Below are 21,501 nucleotides of genomic sequence, written 5' to 3'. Positions count from 1 at the left end.
TCGGTATTCATGTCAAATGTCCTGTGCATAACCTTGGTTTTATTTTTATTCTTTCACTTCCTATGAAAACCAACCAAGTAGGGCAGAAATCCGCCTTGCCAAGAGAGCTGCTGATATCCCATGTCACGAAATTCCGATTCGCTTTCCAGGAAAACTGAAGCGACGCTACTCATTATCTTCAAAAGGCTGTATCTTATCTCGAAGTAATAAGCTCCGATTATGAGAGAAATACAAAATCAAGAATGACTTACTGTTATTTACATTTGCATGATTGCGTTAAGAAGAAAAACCCAAAATTATAACCGCCCATTGGCAGGTTTGTTCATTCTGGAACTCCTCCTTTCTTGAACTGATTGGATTTCCCTATTGTTTTATATCAGACATCAAACTGGCTTGAGTTAATTATGACGTAAAACTCACTGTACCTAATACTGTCAAATGATTTAAACTAACTGATATTTTACCTTTGAAACCAAAGTTTGTAAAAATGAAAATGAAATCATGGTCAGTTAGACTTTAGCTATGCTAGGCATGCTTTTTCCTATCCTCAATTCTATTATTATTATTATTATTATTATTATTATTATTATTATTATTATTATTATTATTATTATTATTATTATTATTATTATTATTATGTCCTGGAGCATGTCGCAAATTCATGAACATTCTAGCAGGCTTTCACAGAAAAGGAAAGACAGATTAACGAAGAAGAAGAAGAAGAAGAAGAAGAAGAACAACAACAACAACAACAACAACAACAACAACAACAACAACATCAAGTTGTGTATAATTAACAACAAAGAGTTATGAATCAATGTACAATTATGTAAGATCAGAAATCAGAACCAATAAGCCGCCAAAAAAAAAAGTATAAACCACTAAGAAATAAAAAAAAAATTATTTCATACACGCAAGATGTATACATGTATGTGTATTCAAGCATGCACACACTTCGTAGTATCTAGATTATGCAAACAGCAGGGGGAAAAAGTCTGAAATGTCCTCTCACATGTTTCTTTCTCCCTTGGCAACTTTCTTTCCCTTAGGAGAAGGCACCGTCTCCCTTCCTGTGGAAGGGGAAACCATCAACTCACTTTTCTACCCATCTTCCCCCCCCCCCAAAAAAAAAAAAGTTGGGGGAGGTGTCCGCCCTTCGTCCGTCAAGAATCAGAGACAAACACTCAACTTTTTTTCCCAAAGACTACAGCTTTTCCTCTTTCAAGACTTTGTACGTCTTCACTTATTCCTTTTACTGTTCTCTCATTCACCATTTATTTCATTTTTTATTCATCTTTTTTTTATCACGTGAGTTGTGTACTTTTCTTTGTGTGTGTTGTGAAATTATGACATATTTAGATGAACGTCTTTGCATTAACAGGTGGGCAAATGTGGTGCCCTGAAATTGCTTTTGAAAATAAAATACCGCAACGCTTTGTTACGAAAACGTGTAAATGTGCGCGCACAAACACGCACGCACACACACACACATATATATATATACTATATATACAAATAAATAAATATACATATATACACACATAATATGTATGTATATATATATATGTATATATATATATGAAATTTTTATCACCCCTTCGGTGAAAAATACCCTTCGGGGATATTCCCGAAATACCGTGAATTGGATATTAAACGACATTTGTAGCTTAATGATTATATACATATATATGTATACATATATATATATATATATATATTATATATATATATATATATATTTATATACATATATATAAATATATAAAAACAGGAAACTACAATAATTCTACTAAATCAACGAATGATCACATCATTTCCAGATGAAATAAATATATCCTTATGACAGGATGTAAATATAAAACAGATCTCGTTAACTGACAGAAGCAAGTGTCAGTGTGTAACATTATTTAATGATGAGTTTTAAATTTCAACGCTTTACCGCATTTACTGGAAAGCTCTTACTAAGGCTTCAATATATTTCAGTTGTGTCAATACAGATTACCAGCAATATTTCTCTCTGTTACTATTAAGAAGATATGGATTACGTCTGGCATAAACCAATTTATGAAATGAGTTACTGTCTCGTTAAAAAGTCAGAGAATCGTAGTCAGGTATGAAAGGACACTTTCGTTAGTAACTTTATTTATAATTAATATGAAATAAATATGGTAAGATATGGAGAGAGAGATATATATATACATATATATATATATTATATATATATATATATATAATATATATATATATATATATATATATATATATATATATATATATATATATATATATATATATATATATATATATATATATATATATATGTATGTATATATGAACAGCCTTAATATCAAATTCACTTCACCTTGGCAATAACTTTCACCCAAAGGAATGATAATTAATAATTATACATTCCCTAGTAAGGATTCGAACCTATGCCTTTTGGGTGTAGTATGTACTGTACATAGACAGTCGACCTAAATATATATATATATATATATATATATATATATATATATATATATATATATATATATATATATATATATATATATATATATATATTTATATGTTTATGTGTATACATATTTTATATATAACTACATACACACAGATATATATATATATATATATATATATATATATATATATATATATATATATATATATATATATATATATATATATATATATATATATACAGTATATATACGAGGAAACTCAAAGCCTGTCTCCTTGCTAGAAAAGCTAAAATGTCAGAAAAACACGATAAGAACATCTTTGGCGAAAAATATCAAATTCTCGAAACGAAAGATTCAAGTACAGATAATTCAACAGTAGACAGTTTAAATCATCGCATACTCAATTAAAAACCCTCTTCTACAAAGGAGGTCGGTTTCGGAAGCCAGACAGATCTAAGCCGCGGGTAGTTAATCCAATGAAAACCTAAGGGAGTGGATATTGCAGCCTACTTCAACACAGGATACTATTCAAAGACAGGCTTATACTGACTATAAAACGGTTATTAGGTATTAAATTCAACTTTCAACTTTTTTTCCAGATTAGGCGTGAGATAAATAAAATAGACTGTGTGCCAATTAAGAAACTATAAACTACTGTTTCCCGCCGAGGGAAACAGTAGTTTCCAAAATATGACGCAAGACAATCAACTCTCTTTCGTGTTTTTATGGGCAACTTTCATCAGATATCCAAATACATACACATTCCCATCGATGGCATACTAAATACACATGGTCTTCTCAGCTAACGTCCGTATATATGGAGACTCAAAACCCTACTGATAAATCCCACAAGTTATTTGGCACTTCCAGTAAACTCCTGGTTAAAGTTTAACATCAACATCTTGATACAAAGACTAAACACGACACATCCAACAACTGGGATCTGAATGCAGATGAGGCAGAGTATCAATTAACTTGTTGCAGCAATTCAGGCCGGGCTGCTTTCTATGGGCGTTAAAGCTACGAGAGAGAGAGAGAGAGAGAGAGAGAGAGAGAGAGAGAGAGAGAGAGAGAGAGAGAGAGAGAGAGATCCTATACCAATCGGAACTATTGCGTTCTGGGAATCCAGAGAGAGAGAGAGAGAGAGAGAGAGATTTTATACCAACTCGAACTATTGCTTTTTGGGAATCCAGAGAGAGAGAGAGAGAGAGAGAGAGAGAGAGAGAGAGAGAGAGAGAGAGAGAGAGAGAGAGAGATCCTATACCAATTTGAACTATTATGTTCTGGGAATCCAGAGAGAGAGAGAGAGAGAGAGAGAGAGAGAGAGAGAGAGAGAGAGAGAGAGAGAGAGAGAGAGATTTTATACCAACTCGAACTATTGCTTTTTGGGAATCCCGAGAGAGAGAGAGAGAGAGAGATCCTATACCAATTTGAACTATTGCGTTCTGGGAATCCAGAGAGAGAGAGAGAGAGAGAGAGAGAGAGAGAGAGAGAGAGAGAGAGATAGAGAACTCGAACTATTGATTTTGTGAACTCCTATTGCTTTTGTCCTGAGAGAGAGAGAGAGAGAGAGATCCTATACCAATTTGAACTATTGCGTTCTGGGAATCCAGAGAGAGAGAGAGAGAGAGAGAGAGAGAAATTTTATACCAATTCGAACTATTGCTTTTTGGGAATCCAGAGAGAGAGAGAGAGAGAGAGAGAGAGAGAGAGAGAGAGATTTTATACCAATTCGAACTATTGCTTTTTGGGAATCCCAAGAGAGAGAGAGAGAGAGAGAGAGAGAGAGAGAGAGAGAGAGAGAGAGAGAATCCTATGCCAATTCAAACTATTGCTTTTTGGGAATCCCGAGAGAGAGAGAGAGAGAGAGAGAGAGAGAGAGAGAGAGACCTTACAATTACAATTCGTTCGGGTTGCCCCAGGAGGTCCCTCAGTGTGAGGCACCTTTGATGTCTACCAGAGAGTTGCTAACGCATCTTCCGGTATATTTTGCATCTTCCAGTCTTGGATGGTCTGGGATGCATCTTAATTATTTGTCGAGCTTATTCTTAAACACATCTACGCTCACTCCTGTTATGTTCCTCAGATGAGCTGGTAGCGCATTGAATAGACGCTGCATTATCGATGCTGGTGCGTGGTGGATTAATGTCCTGTGTGCTTTCCTTAATTTTCCTGGTATAGTTTTTTGGCACTATTAATCTACCTCTGCTTGCTCTTTTTGATAATTTTAGTTCCATGATATTTTCGGTAATTCCTTCTATCTGTTTCCATGCTTGAATTACCATGTAGCGTTCTCTTCTCCTTTCAAGACTATATAAATTTAAGAATTGTAGTCTTTCCCAGTAGTCAAGGTCCTTAACTTCTTCTATTCTAGCTGTAAATGACCTTTGTACACTCTCTATTTGTGCAATATCCTTTTGGTAGTGTGGGTACCATATTATATTGCAATATTCAAGTGGACTACGTATGTACGTTTTATAAAAGCATAATCATGTGTTCAGCTTTTCTAGTTTTGAAGTGCTGGAACAACATTCCCATTTTTGCTTTGCATTTTGCCAATAGAATTGCTATTTGATCATTGCATAACATATTCCTATTCAACATCACACCAAGGTCTTTAACTGCTTCCTTGTTTGTGATTGTCTCATTATTAGGTCCTTTATATGCATATAGCATTCCTACTTTATCACCATAGTTCATTGATTCAAATTTATCAGAGTTAAATACCATCCTATTTATCTCTGCCCATTTATATATTTTGTTTAGGTCTCTTTGTAGCGAGTTCCTATCTTCATCACAAGCAATTTCTCTACTTATTCTTGTGTCATCTGCGAAACTTCTTACTACTGAGTCCTTAACATTACTGTCTATGTCTGCAATCATAATCACAAACAGCAATGCAGCTAACACCGTACCCTGTGGTACACCGGATATTACCGTAGCTTCATCCGATTTCTCATCGTTTGCAATCACTATCTGTTTTCTATTTTGCAAAAATTCTTTTATCCATCTTCCTACTTTGTCAACAATGTTATGTTTTCTAATTTTTTTCGCTAATATATTATGATCTACCTTGTCAAAAGCTTTTGCAAAGTCTAGGTAAACCACATCTGTATCTTTTTCATTTATCATATTTTTATATATGCTTTCATGATGGACTAACAGTTGGGTTTGTGTACTTTTTCCGGTACAAAACCATGTTGTCCTATATTGAACAATCTATTTTTCATTAAATGTTTCATTATATTTTTTTCATTACCCTTTCATATACTTTCATAATATGAGATGTCAGACTCACAGGCCTATAATTACTTGCCTCTAGTCTTGAACCACTTTTGAAAGTAGGAGTAATATATGCTAATTTATGCTCATCATAAATCTTGCCTGTATCTATACTTTGCCTTAATAATATTGCTAGCGGCTTTGCGATTGAATGAACCACTTTCTTTAACAATATGGCAGGTACTCCATCTGGTCCTGCTGCTGATCCATTTTAATTTCATTAATAGCCTGCACAATATCGGCTTCTGTAATATCTATATCTGATAAGTATTCAGTATTTTCATCTCTTATTTCTGTATCATTATCTTCATTGTCAATTCTAGGTGTAAATTCACTCTTATATCTTTCTGCTAATATGTTACATATTTCCTTTTTTCATTCGTTAATCGCCCTTCAATTCTTAGAGGGCCTATTTCTACTCTTATTTTATTCATCTTTTTGCATATGAATACAAAATTTTAGGGTTTTGCTTGATATTTTGTAGTGTCATTTCTTCTAGGTTCCATTTTTCATTTTCTTTTGATTGTATAATCTTTTGTTCTGCATTTTCTATCTTACTTTTTAGTTCCATCACTTTCCATGCATTCTTTTCTTTTGCAAGAGCTTTTTTCACTTTCTAATTTTCTGGAACAAGATCCTTCTGTCTCTTGGAATTCGTGACTGATGCTTACTTTTTTTCTTCGGTATATATTTTTCCACTATTTCCTCTAATATTTTATATAATATATCGGTATTTACCTGTATATCATCACTTACAAATATGTTTTCCATTCTTTGTTTAATTCTTCATTTATTTTTGACCAATTTATATTCTTACTATAGAAATTGTATTTTCCATATCCTTCCCATTTTTTCGTCTCTTGCTTTTCTTTGTTTTCGTATGTTCTGGAACGGACTGTTAATTCTATGACATTATGGTCCGAAATACTCGTGTTATATACTATTATTTCTTTAACATAGTTCACCTCATTCACAAATACTAGGTCTAAAATATTATCCTTTCTTGTTGGTAGGTGATTTATTTGCTGAATGTTATGTTCTAGTAGCATATCTAATAGCTTTTCAAATTGCCTCTTATCTTCTGCACTACTATTGCTCTCTTTTATATGTATAAATACAACCACAGTCTCCTATTCGTTCTTTCCATTCTACAAAAGGAAAGTTAAAGTCTCCGGTTAGGAGTATAGTCCAGTCCTTGTGATTTCTACATATTTCATCCAGTTTTTCAATTATTATGTCAAACTCTTTAGTATTAGGGGTCTATATATTACAATGTTCACTAATTTTTCAGATTCAAATTCTACCGCTATTAATTCACATTCTGTGTTACTATATTTCTCACAGATTTTTCCTTGATTGGCATCTCTCCCATATATCGCGGTTCCCCTGATTTCTATTTTTTCTATCTGATCTATAAGTTTGGAAACCCTTTATCTGGTCATCATTACCAGTCTCTTGGGAATACCAGGTTTCACTTATATTCAATATTTCTATTTTTTCATTTTGGGTTAGTTCTTCTAAGAACTCTATCTTTCTTTTGAGTTACTCGAAACTAGACCCTGCGCGTTCATCACTATGATTGTTTGCATATTATCTCCATTATCTAATATGGGTAATAATAAGGATTTTCCATGTCTCTTTCCTGTTCTGAAATGTTGATCTTTTTTTCATTTCCAGAAATTCGTACATTAAAAATCCAACTTTTCCATTATATTTGTTCTTCCAGCTTCATATTTATTCACTTTGTGCATAAACCTGCACTTATCTCCATATCTGCACCATCCCCTTGCATCATAGATACATTGCTTGTTCCTTGTGCTATATCTAGGTGCTGATGGCTCATATCGTGGTGCTGACTTTTCATAATGTGTTGTTGGCTTGCTTTTGCCTTCATCACATGATCTTTGTTCTTTTCTTTATTTGTTTCATTTTTTCCTTGGTTTTTATATGTATTTTATTTTTTTGATTTTGATTTTGGTCTTTCATGGCTACAGGATGCATGTACCTACATTTCTTATTAAACCTACATCCATTTCCTTCTTTCCAGTTTCTACATATTTTTGGATGTAGATCTCTGCATTCCTCTTCATAGCCATCTAGATATGCACATTTGCCATAGATCTCATAATTGTGACATATCTTGGGATGTTTGTAATAACATCTTTCACCAAACCTGCAATTCCCTCTTTTCAAAAGGGTGCATACTGTGTCTTTCTTTTCTTTTCTTTTTTCTTGTTCATTCCCATCAGTATGGAGATCCGGGTACAACCTCTTTGGGATTTTATTTTGATTTATCAGGTCATAATTTATTTCTTCATATGTATGTTGCTGTATTGCCTCATATGTAGAATCTATGAGTTTCTCTGCATCCATACTATTATCCTGTTCTTTGTTTTCATTAATCTTTTCTCTCTCTTCAGTCTTATTTTCTTCTCTATTTTCCTCTTCTTCCTCTTCTTCATCTTCTTCATCTTCTTCATCCTCCACAATCTGTACATTAAGTCTTGATTTAATGACCTTGTCTATCCATACTAGACATGTTGAGCAAAATATTTTTGTGTCCTTATTTCTATTTTGCTCAACTTCAGCACATGACGGATGTGTCGGTACGTGGCAAGCATAGCATTTCCTAATCAGGTTTTGTGGATTTACAATGCTATACCACACTCTACATAGTTTACATGCTTTAGGCATCCGTTTGCCTATTGCATCAATCAATATATTCACTAATTCCACCTTACTTATTTTCTTTGATGGAATGTGTTGATTTTTGTAGATTTTCTTTATAAGTCTTTTGATAACTTGAACTTTCATTGGTATCTCTTCTATTATTTTCATTATATTTTCTACAGATTTGCTCCAGCTTGAAGGATCGTATCCTTTCAATATGTCTGTGAATGATTTCACATCTTTTGGTCAATGCTGCAATTAATCTCCATGATCAGCAAACCAAGTTCCCTTCCTGCCAATTCATCGTATTGAATATCACCGATGCAAGCTAGATTTCGCCACCTTTTACCACTGTTGGCTGATTCCTCCATGATTTTCTGATTTTATTAATTCACTCGTAGACAACTTATTAGACGGTTTTTCGCTCTAATCTGATATTAAGCTAATCACCGATAGTTCACGAACACTTTTAGCTATATTTCATTCGCTAATTGTATGTAAGACGCGTATTATCGGGTAGATTATCCAGACCATGAACGATTACGTCTCACCGAGAGAATGTCACATCACAGAGGAGAGAGAGAGAGAGAGAGGGGTGGGGGTGATCTTATACCGGGAAGAACTAGTGCCTTTTGGTAATCCTGAGAGAGAGAGAGAGAGAGAGAGAGAGAGAGAGAGAGAGAGAGAGAGAGACGTGATCTTATAACAGTAAGAACTACTGCCTTTTTGGGAACCCTGAGAGAGAGAGAGAGAGAGAGAGAGAGAGAGAGAGAGAGAGAGAGAGAGAGAGAGAGAGAGAGAGAGAGAGAGAGGGGGGGATCTCATACCAGGAAGAGCTAATGTCTTTTGGTAATCCTGAGAGAGAGAGAGAGAGAGAGAGAGAGAGAGAGAGAGAGAGAGAGAGAGAGAGAGAGAGAGAGAGGTGATCTTATACCAGGAAAAACCATTGTCTTTTGGGAATCCTGAGAGAGAGAGAGAGAGAGAGAGAGAGAGAGAGAGAGAGAGAGAGAGAGAGAGAGAGAGGGGGGAGATCTTATACCAGTAAGAACTATTGCCTTTTTGGGAGCCCTGAGAGAGAGAGAGAGAGAGAGGGGGAGGAGAGATCTTATACCAGTAAGAACTATTGCCTTTTTGGGAGCCGTGAAGAGAGAGAGAGAGAGAGAGAGAGAGAGAGAGAGAGAGATCTTATACCTGTAGGAACTATTGCCTTTTTGGGAACCCTGAGAGAGAGAGAGAGAGAGAGAGAGAGAGAGAGAGAGAGAGAGAGAGAGAATCTTATGCCAGTAAGAACTACTGCTTTCTGGGAATCCTGAGAGAGAGAGAGAGAGAGAGAGAGAGAGAGAGAGAGAGAGAGAGAGAGAGAGGAGGGGTGATCTTATACCGGGGAGAACTATTGCCTTTTGTGAATTCTGAGAGAGAGAGAGAGAGAGAGAGAGATCTTATACCAGTAAGAACTATTGCCTTTGGGAATCCTGAGAGAGAGAGAGAGAGAGAGAGAGAGAGAGAGAGAGAGAGAGAGAGAGAGAGAGAGAAAATCATTCCATATGAACTCATTAATTCTGTTCCTAACACGTCTTATTAAACATTAACATTTGAACAACGAAATTAGTCTTTCTATTATTACAATCTTTGCATGGACGTATTTTGAAATTTCATTTTGCATTGCTATGAAAGCTAGCTGCGTCTTCAGGCATAGATCAGTATCAACTTTAGTAAGCGAATCTCAAAAGAAGCAGCGTACTTCATGATGCCTGGGGAAGTACCCATAGAGGATTTAACTGGCTCAGATTCATTAAATCTGTTGAAAGATATGCTCCAAACACTTGCTCGGACCATTTTGGGATGCTCTCCAAAAGACGCCAACAGACCAAGAAGATTTGAATCTTTCCGTTGGCTGGGCGAGAATTTGTCTTCCCTAAGAAACACTTGGAATGCAGCACTCGACAAGGCCGAAGCCCTCAACGAAGCAATGAGAAGGTCCGGCTTGACAGCGGAATTCGAAAAGGAGATCTTGATGCTTCGCCGGAACTTCGACCCCTTGAACAAGGAACTGGAGCAGATTGTTCCCTTGCTAATGATGGCGGACGATCCCTTACCTCTTCTTTATCACCAAAAATGCCTCAAAACAGAGGAAATAATGACAACATCTATCGATGAGCTAGCAAACATAATAGAAAATTGGCAGAAAGACTTATTACAAGCTAGACGTCTACTGGACAGACTGAAAGAGGCAAGAAAATTCGAGGACGACAGCGAGAATCTAATGATTCAAATCTCAAATGAAGTAGCTCAAGCAGAGCGTTTGAGAAGAAGGATGCTGATCAAGAAACAGACTCTCGATGGAAACATCAGAGTCATCTGTCGAGTGAGACCAGTTCTTCCAAATGATGAGAAGATGGGAAAAAACGGCGCTGAATCCAGCGCGATGAAGCTCCTGGCTGGCGATAAGATCGAAGTCACCCTCTGTCACGGAGGGAGGAACAAGACGGACAGCTTCTCCTTTGACAAAGTCTTCAGGCCCACTCATTCACAGCAAGACGTTTTCGCAGAGTTTGCAGAGTCTCTCGACTCCCTTTTCGAGGGGTACAATTTATGCTTTTTTCTGTACGGACAGACTGGATCCGGTAAGACCTTCACACTAGTAGGCAACCAAGGTGCTGCTGACGAGGGGCTGTTGCCCAGAATGACCAAGTTGCTTTACGGACAAATTCGGAGATACCAAGGTATTGGCTGGCAAATCAGTGCCAAACTTGGCTGTTTTGAAATCTACGACAACAAGGTCGTGGATCTGCTCAACCCCAAAAGTCAAGGATCAAAAAGTGGGCCTGAAGTTGGGGCACGCCAACGACCCACTGGTCAATCTCACCCGTTTGGAAGTCTGCGAAGCGGAGGACGCACTTCAGGCATTCAGAGGAGCTTTGAAACACCGAGCAACCGGTCGCAACGAAGTAAACGAGACTTCTTCTAGGTCGCACTTCGTCTTCACGCTGAACCTCAGAGGACTCGACGAATCCGGAAGGTCTTTCGAGGCGGCTCTCAGCTTTGCCGATTTGGCTGGGACCGAGGATCAGAAACAAGCTAAGGCAATTGGTAAAGCCCGGCAGGAAGCCATCTGTATTAATCTCGAGCTCTTCGGACTTCGAAGTCTCCTCAAGGACGTGGCTGCAGGGAACAAGATCGGAAGATATAAGGGTCAGCTTCCCACGCTCTTTCAACAATGGCTTGAGAAGAACTGCATGGCATTCATGATCGTGAACGTTTCGCCATGCAATGGCCATATTTGCCCTTCGTTTCACTCCCTCTCCTTTGCAAAGGAGGTTGCCGAATGCAAGCTGGGACCGAGGCAGAACTAGGATTATTAATGAGGTTTCAGTAGTTATTTCCTTTAACAGTAAGGATGGTAGTTATTTAAATCTAAATCATTTATTTTTGCATATTCATTTCTCTAGGCCTCAATTATTTCAATGGTTACCATGTACTCTGTTCATTTAACAAAAAATAAAATAATCAACAAAAGTTCGGAAGTGTTTTTTTGCTATTTATCCCTTAAAAATTTGAATAAATTACTTTATTATTCAAATATTTATACGTCTTTAATAATAATTTCCAAGTGGATCTTGTCCCCCCAGGAGGGAAATTTTCTTGAAAGCTTTACTGCCAAGAAAATATAAATATTTTAAACAAGAAAAATGAAAATTTTGCGAAAAATCATTATCGCCGTATCCTTTTCTCGTCGGGAGATGTCTGTATGTTTTTAGCTTCTTTTTCTTCTCCTTTTCAATTATCTGCGTTGATATCAAAGTCCCTTCACCATACTCTTTGCTTTCTCTTAACATCTTTTCAAGACGATTTGAAGCATCTCGGAGATTGTTCCTGGAGACACTGGAGTTCGGCGCATGCTCGAATGGCATTTCTCTCGTCCTTTCCGAAGGTTTTACACACACACACACACATATATATATATATATATATATATATATATATATATATATATATATATATATATATATATATATATATATATATATATATATATATATATATATATATATATATATATATATATATATATATATATATATATATATATATATATATATATAGATATATACAGATATATAATATATATCTAAAACCTTCTGGGCTTTTCCTTGAAGACATTTTGGAATCTTTCGGTCTCCAGGCCCTGGTAAGACGAGAGAAAGGCCATTCGCGCATGCGCCGAACTTCAAATTCTCCAGGAACAATCTCCAAGATGCTTCAAATCGTCCTGAAGCCGTCAGAAAGAGCAAGTGTCATATCTGAAAGCTGGGTAAGAGAAAGCAAAGAGTATGGGGAAGGGACTTGGATGTCGGTGCAGATCATTTAATAGGAGAAAATAAAGAGGCTACGACAGAACAGAACTTCCTGAATGGGAATAGAAATTCAGAAGACAACCAGAAAACATGAAGAAGGAGGCCCTCCTCAGGATAAGGCCAAAAAGGCCCCAAGGCTCACCAGTAACTTCAGGCCAGCCTTGAAGAGAAGGGTCCGACCCAGAGGCTGCTTCCTCGCAGGAAGGTAGGTATCCTGCCAGGCAGGGGAAGTGGGCCTGGAAGGGGCCCAAAAACTTCAAGGATGAGGCCCAAAAGCCCTCAAAGCTCGCCAGTCTCTTGAGGGCACCCTTGAAGGGAAGGGTTCGACCCAGAGGCTGCTTCCTCGCAGGAAGGCAGGTATCCTGTCAGGCTATGGGAAGCCGGCCTGGAGGGGGCCCAAGAACTTCAAGGATGAGGCCCAAAGTCCCAGGCCTCACCCGTCTCTTGAGGCCAGCCTTGAAGGGAAGGGTTCGACCCAGAGGCTGCTTCCTCACAGGAAGGCAGGTATCCTGTCAAGCTGGGGAAGCGGGCCTGGAGAGGGCCCAAAAACTTCAAGGATGAGGCCCAAAAGCCCTAAAAAGGTTGCCAGTCTCTTGAGGGCACCCTTGAAGGGAGGGGTCCGACCCAGAGGCTGCTTCCTCACAGGAAGGCAGGTATCCTGTCAGGCTGGGGAAGCAGGCCTGGAGAGGGCCCAGAAACTTCAAGGATGAGGCCCAAAAGCCCTCAAAGTTTGCTAGTCTCTTGAGGGCACCCTTGAAGGGAAGGGTTCGACCCAGAGGCTGCTTCCTCGCAGGAAGGCAGGTATCCTGTCAGGCTGGGGAAGCCTGCCTGGAAAGGGCCCAGAATCTTCAAGGATGAGGCCCAAAAGCCCTCAAAGTTCGCCAGTCTCTTGAGGGCACCCTTGAAGGGAGGAGTCCGACCCAGAGGCTGCTTCTTCGCAGGAAGGCAGGTACCCTGTCAGGCTGGGGAAGCGGGCCTGGAGAGGGCCCAAAAACTTCAAGGATGAGGCCCAAAAGCCCTCAAAGCTCGCCAGTCTCTTGAGGGCACCCTTGAAAGGAAGGGTCCGACCCAGAGGCTGCTTTCTTGCAGGAAGGAAAATATCCTGCCAGGCTAGCTGGAGAGGGCCCAAAAACTTCAAGGATGAGGTCCAAAAGCCCTCAAAGCTCGCCAGACTCTTAAGGGCACCCTTGAAAGGAAGGGTCCGACCCAGAGGCTGCTTCCTTGCAGGAAGGCAGGTATCCTGCCAGGCTAAGGGAAGCGGGCCTGGAGAGGGCCCAAAAACTTCAAGGATGAGGCCCAAAAGCCCTCAAAGCTCGCCAATCTCTTGAGGGGCATCCTTGAAAGGAAGGGTCCGACCCAGAGGCTGCTTCCTTACAGGAAGGCAGGTATCCTGCCAGGCTGGGGAAGCAGGCCTGGAGAGGGCCCAAAAACTTCAAGGATGAGGCCCAAAAGCCCTCCAGGTTTGCCAGTCTCTTGAGGGCACCCTTGAAGGGAAGGGTCCAATCCAGAGGATGCTTCCTCGCAGGAAGGCAGGTATCCTGCCAGGCTGGGGAAGCAGGCCTGGAGAGGGCCCAAAAACTTCAAGGATGAGGCCCAAAAGCCCTCCAGGTTTGCCAGTCTCTTGAGGGCACCCTTGAAGGGAAGGGTCTGACCCAGAGGCTGCTTCCTTGCAGGAAGGCAGGTATCCTGCCAGGCTGGGGAAACAGGCCTGGGGAGGGCCCAGAAACTTCAAGGATGAGGTCCAAAAGCCCTCAAAGCTCGCCAGACTCTTGAGGGCACCCTTGAAGGGAAGGGTTCGACCCAGAGGCTTCTTCCTTGCAGGAAGGCAGGTATTCTGCCAGGCTGGGTAAGCGGGCCTGGGAAGGGCCCAAAAACTTCAAGGATGAGGCCCAAAAGCCCTCAAAGCTCGCCAATCTCTTGAGGGCATCCTTAAAGGGTCCGACCCAGAGGCTGCTTCCTTGCAGAAAGGCAGGTATCCTGCCAGGCTGGGGAAGCAGGCCTGGAGAGGGCCCAAAAACTTCAAGGATGAGGCCCAAAAGCCCTCCAGGTTTGCCAGTCTCTTGAGGGCACCCTTGAAGGGAGGGGTTCGACCCAGAGGATGCTTCCTCGCAGGAAGGCAGGTATCCTGCCAGGCTGGGGAAGCAGGCCTGGAGAGGGCCCAAAAACTTCAAGGATGAGGCCCAAAAGCCCTCCAGGTTTGCCAGTCTCTTGAGGGCACCCTTGAAGGGAAGGGTCTGACCCAGAGGCTGCTTCCTCGCAGGAAGGCAGGTATCCTGCCAGGCTGGGGAAACAGGGCTGGGGAGGGCCCAGAAACTTCAAGGATGAGGCCCAAAAGCCCTCAAAGCTCGCCAGACTCTTGAGGGCACCCTTGAAGGGAAGGGTTCGACCCAGAGGCTGCTTCCATACAGGAAGTCAGGTATCCTGCCAGGCTGGGAAGCGGACCTGGGGAGGGCCCAGAAACTTCAAGGATGAGGCCCAAAAGCCCTCAAAGCTCACCAGACTCTTGAGGGCACCCTTGAAGGGAAGGGTTCGACCCAGAGGCTGCTTCCTTGCAGAAAGTCAGGTATCCTGCCAGGCTGGGGAAGTGGGCCTGGAGAGGGCCCAAAAACTTCAAGGATGAGGCCCAAAAGCCCTCCAGGTTTGCCAGTCTCTTGAGGGCACCCTTGAAGGGAGGGGTCCGACCCAGAGGATGCTTCCTCGCAGGAAGGCAGGTATCCTGCCAGGCTGGGGAATCGGGCCTGGAGAGGGCCCAAAAACTTCAAGGATGAGGCCCAAGCCCTCAAAGTTCGCCAGTCTCTTGAGGGCACCCTTGAAGGGAAGGTTCTGACCCAGAGGCTGTTTCCACGCAGGAAGGCAGGTATCCTGTCAGGCTGGGGAAGCCGGCCTGGAGAGGACCCAAGAACTTCAAGGATGAGGCCCAAAAGGCCCCAGGCCTCACCAGTCTCTTGAGGACACCCTTGAAGGGAAGGGTCCGATCCAGAGGCTGCTTCCTCACAGGAAGGCAGGTATCCTGCCAGGCTGGGTAAGCAGGCCTGGAGAGGGCCCGAGAACTTCAAGGATGAGATCCTAAAGCCTCCATAGGTATTGCAACGTTGATTTGTATGAGGTCAATGAAACATCCTAAAGAGAAGTCCTTAAGACGAAGGACCCAGTTCACGACCGGCAGCCAAGTTTAAACAGGGAATCCTTCAACTGCCCTCCTGCCCAGCGCAGCGTAGTGCGCGCCCCCTGCTAGTCTTCTATAATAATAATTTCCAAGTGGACCTTGTCCTCCCCAAGGTGACAGTAAGGAATCTGGAAATTCCGAAGACTACTAGGAATTCCGGAGGCTTCTATGACTCCTGGAGGCTTCAAGAAAATCTACAGGCTGTAGCCTTTGGATTTCTTGCACAATACTAAAGAACACAGTTTTATGAGGATGAAAGGCTTCAGAGATTTCTTTGGGGGAAGCCCACGGTCTTGAAGAATACGTTTTAATCCAGTTATTTAACGACTTTATTTTCAGTGCGCCACTGTGATATATATTGCGTAAGCTCACTCCTCTGCACTTATTGAGGGCAGACAGCTGGTATAATTATGCACGCTTATTGGAAAACTTACAGACCATGCCTAAAAGAAAGGTACTGATGAGAGAGAGGAAAGATTAAAACGTGATCGAGAAAGAAAGAGGCTAAGGCGTGCCAATGAAACACCCTAATTAAGGGAAGTCCTTAAGAGGACTGCTCTCCCGCCCGACGCAACGTAGCGCGCGCCATACCGCTAGTATATAAATGAATCGCACTTGGACAAATATAAAGTACACGAACAGCATTAATAAATGTATATATTTATTCCCAGAAATCTTGTTGAATATTCAGTACAGTTTTATGAGTGTGCTTATGAACTTGCTAAAATACGAATGTATCGTGCATGAACAAACTGACTAAAATTACTTCTGTTAATATTTGTATACTCTATTTACTTATTTGTATACCAAACCTAAAAAAAATAAAAAGAAGAATGTCATCATTGAAGACCTGTGAAGCTGTTCGTGGTTTAAAGTGCCAATAAAATCAGTGTCTCTTCATATTGTTGCAAGTACCTTGAGTTTCGGTTTAAGAGTCCTCCGGTATCGTCGTGGTATCAGCTCAACAAAACTATAAAAATATCATTTAATATTTGGGATTTGTTACTTCTCACTCACATTCGAAGAATAGGCCAAGTAATTTTATGCCATGTTTTGTCTGGTAAGTAAATATCTTTTCTTGCGCATAAAATAATTTGTGAGTATGATTAAAGGGGAGACTTGTTTTGCAAAAATGAAGGGAAAAGTTCTTCAAACCTTTCTGCATGAAGGCAGATTGGTTTTCCACTTCAGAGAAGATTTACAGAGAGAAGACTTCTTCCCTGTAGATCCAAGAATAGAAAAATGCAGAGAAAGAAAGGAGCGTCCATAATTAAAGCGAATGACGGTGGGAGGCTTCCCAACTGCTCATGCCCCGTGATCGCTTCAGTCCTGTACAGAATTAAACCTAAATAAAGGCGGAAATGGAACGGTTCCTTAAAACAGACTCGGTATTTTGACACAACAAAAAGGGTAATCATTTTGGGCAACACGGAAGAATGAATGTAAGAGGTAAATAATATCGACAGCTGCAGATAAGTGTGAACCAGACGAGTTCACAGTTCTGATGGGGAGCAAAACTCCTTCTTCAGCACATCTGGACTGAGAGCTAAAAACAGAGCAGGACAGATCCGGGTCTTGTTGGGAAAAGCTGAGACCACAAACTCCAGCCACGGCGGATCAATTCGCCTCCTCAAAAGGCCACTTTTCCCCAAAAGTTGTATTCCTATTTCTCTCAAAACCAGGCCACTTGTTGGCAGTCACAAGGGTCGACTTTGGTATAATTTTCGTAAAAATCAAAGCAAAATTTATGTAATCGTGCTAATAAACTGATATGTGACAAGACCAACCAAATACATAACCGCTTTGGCAAAAGTAGTAATAATAACAATAATAATGATAAGAGATTCACAGTTTCGTGAAAACAATGTGTAATAATAATCCACAATTATATAGTAAATAAATTACCATGTAAAATAAACGAAGACTTTCGAACACTAGAACGGTGTTCCTCATCAGTGCTGACGTTAAAATGTAAAACGAGAGGGTAGTTTTCTTATGAATAGCTTTTACAAGGTGTTTACAAGGTTCCCTGACATGATTACCATGGTTATTACTACATGGAGAGTGGTACGGGACTGGATGTAAGATTAAGGGAACACAGAAGGGCCTATGATCTTCACGCACAGGGGAGCGCTTTGGTAGCTCATAGTTTTAATTTAGACCACAGAATTAATTGGGATGGTGCACGAACTATTTTTAAAAGTGACGATTCTCACGTGAGAAGATTAGTTGAAGGTGCTGCTATAAACATAGGAATATCTTTTGAAGATAACGAGTCATTTACTAATGAAGACCCTTTCATCAACTGGTTTATTGCCAAACACTACAAAACTGACGTTGACCGTGTGAACCCTGATGCTCTGCTTCCTCTTCCCCTCTCTCTCTCTCTCTCTCTCTCTCTCTCTCTCTCTCTCTCTCTCTCTCTCTCCAGATAGCCGACGTCCCTGTAGATGGTTCCGACTGTGGCACCTATGCAGCGCAGGCAGGTGCAACATCGCAAGTTCGAAGATCAAGGAGGTTGGCGCAACTGCCTGTTGAATTTGGAATAACATAACAACACCTGAAACAGCACTTCCGTGATGGGCTGTTATCTTCTCGCCCCGCCCCCACTGTACATTTTAACGTTGGCACTGATGAGGAACACCGTTCAAGTGTTCGAAAGTCTTTGTTTATTTTACATATTAATATATTTACTAATTAATTGTGGATTATTATTACATAATAATAATAATAATAATAATAATAATAATAATAATAATAATAATAATAATAATAATAGCCACTGACATTATTTCCGTTTTCATCAGTATCATCATCCATAGTAATGGTATTGTAATTAATAAATGAGAGTTTTCCCTCATAAGTTCCGTGAAAAATACGTAATTTCTATCTCATCTTCGCCTACTTAACATATGCACCTCAGATTTCTTTATGAAAGCAAACCATTCTCAAGAACACTATTCACCACCACGGGGCTACTGATTTTCACGATACTCGAAAATGAAATTTATATTGACGGTACTCATAGCTCAACGGGCAACCAGTGGCAGCCAACCAGCGGCCACCCTTCCCCCCCCCACCCCCACCCCAACACACACACTTCCCACTGCCGTGCAAAGTTTCACGCTAATACTGTTTAAAGTTTATTATTGGTAGTAAAATTAACTATCATTATTGCATTATATTTTTCCAATTAATATTATCGTTTCATCTAATGATCTGTTTTGCCAGCTTAAGACCAACATACAATGAAGGATAAGAGGAATCTATTTCTGGTTATAGAAGTTCACTTCTCGCTATAATGTGGTTCGGATTCCACAATAAGCTGTAGGTCCCGTTGCTAGGTAACCAACTGGTTCTTAGATAAATCTCATCCTTCGGGCCAGCCCTCTCTAGGAGAGCTGTTAATCAGCTCAGTGGTCTGGTTAAACTAAGGTATACTTAACTTAAACCAATATACACTTGTCGATTGTCTCTTCCACTCGTCCGGCTGATGTAATTGGATGAGGGCAACGAGAGAGAGAGAGAGAGAGAGAGAGAGAGAGAGAGATAGAGAGAAGGCGGGGTTGGGTACCCCTTATAAAGAAAACTTGATCGTCACTTCCTCTGCCGCTTAATGGAAACCGAAGACTCCGAAGTCATTACTGGAATTGGGCTGAATAAAACGAAGATTCCAGAAATAGCTTTCGTCGTCTCTATCGAGAGACAACGAGACAGGTGGAATGTTACCTCATGCATCTACATAGATTTGGTCCTGATACTTTCGCTGGTGACAAGTCATTGGGGAGATGGTGATGTACCGAACTGCTCTTCTAATTTCGTGTGGCTGTTCCTCTCTTTGAAGAAAGTCACTACTGTTTCTGTACATTAATAAAGAGCGGCTATTGGTTGATGAGAAGATAACAAGATGTTATTTTCTCAAAATAACATCTTGTTTTAGAATAGAGAATAGAATATAGAATTTAGGCCAAAGGCCGAGCCCTGGGACCTACGAAGTCATTCAGCGCTGAAACTGAAATTGACAGTAAATAGTTTTGAAAGGTGTTAACAGGAGGAAAACCTCGCAGTTGCACTATGAAACAATATTGTTAGGAGAGGGTGGAGAGTAAGATGAAAGAGGAGACTATGAACGGAGGTACAGTAATAGGAATGAAAGGGGTTGCAGCTAGGGGCCGAAGGGACCCTGCAAAGAACCTTAAGTAATGTCTACAGTCCACCGCATAGGGCGCACTGACGGCACTACCCTCCTACGGGGAACATCTTGTTTTGTTTAGTATATAAAGTTTACAGGACTTCAGTCTACCGTCAGTCTTGGATAAAGACGCCTTCAGTTAAACAGCGTCAATTAAGCAGTGAATGAAATGAAAAGGCTAAGATGGAATGCGATGTTAACAAGATTCCATTCCCATTCTGAGCTTCTCTGCATCTTGGCAGCTTTTCAGTGATTTCCAAAGCAAAGTTTTTTCAGGGGTCTCTTCAGTCTTGGAAGACTGAAATGGCTAAAGCTTTCTTACAGCTCGTTTTCTCTGATTAAGTACAGTAAATACAAAGCAGGGCAAAAGCTTTCATACAGTTTCTTCTGTTACGGAAACAAAATGAAACTGTTGGCTTTATAAAGCGTCAAGAATTTGAAACAAAGCAAAAGTCGTTGCAGACAACGTGTAAATTGATTTCTGGACCGATTGCTACCAAGAAAACTGTCAGTGTAAAACAAGCGAAAAATGCTCCTTAGTTTCTTCGGCACAATCGAGTTTTCTGTAGAGCCGCTACAGCGCATAATCAAGGCCACCGAAAACTGATCTATCTTTCGGTGGTCTCGGTATAATGCTGTATGAGCCAGGGCGCATGAAACTTTAACCACTGCCTGGTGGTGGCCTATCCTATATCTTTGACCCACGCACGATTATGGCTAACTTTAACCTTAAATAAAATAAGACTACTGAGGCTAGAAGGCTGCAATTAGGTATGTTTGATGATTGGAGGGTGGATGATCAACATACCAATTTGCGGCCCTCTAGCCTCAGTAGTTTTCAAGATCTGAGGGCGGACAGAAAAAGTACGGACGGACAGACAAAGCCGACACAACAGTTCTCTTTTACAGAAAACTAATAAAACGAAAAGGATTTCTGATAATAAAAACTTCTTTATTAGCTGATGTCTATCACTGTGAAGGTTATTAGCTTCATATAAAGGAAGGTTTATTACTGTTGGTTATAATGTAACCTTTCAAAATAGAATATTGTAGCTTACTGCATATGAGATAAACTGTGTGTGTGTGTGTGTGTGTGTGTGTGAGAGTGTGAGAGAGAGAGAGAGAGAGAGAGAGAGAGAGAGAGAGAGAGAGAGAGAGAGAGATTCGAAGATTGCTCAACTTTCAGAAATAATGGAAATCTTCCTGGCGTTGAAATGTTGACATTCTAACCTCCGCCCTTTCTTGGGTCTCTATTTAAACTCGCTGGAAATAGGAACATCTGAAAAAACATTCGTCGTAACGATTTTCTCGATTACAGGCTCTGTTGAAATACTCGACGACTCGACAGCACGGCAAGACAAAGCTTAAAAAAGATTA

General features: G+C 40.4%; 1 long non-coding RNA gene across 5 annotated transcripts in view; it reads right to left on the bottom strand.

The window, feature by feature from the left end:
* Positions 1–21,501, bottom strand: part of LOC136855100 (uncharacterized) — a 424,042-nt gene that overhangs the window by 97,337 nt on the left and 305,204 nt on the right. The window lies entirely within an intron of this gene.

Source organism: Macrobrachium rosenbergii, chromosome 30 (assembly GCF_040412425.1).
Source record: "Macrobrachium rosenbergii isolate ZJJX-2024 chromosome 30, ASM4041242v1, whole genome shotgun sequence".
NCBI lineage: Eukaryota > Metazoa > Arthropoda > Malacostraca > Decapoda > Palaemonidae > Macrobrachium > Macrobrachium rosenbergii.
This window is presented reverse-complemented; position numbering and strand designations above follow the sequence as displayed.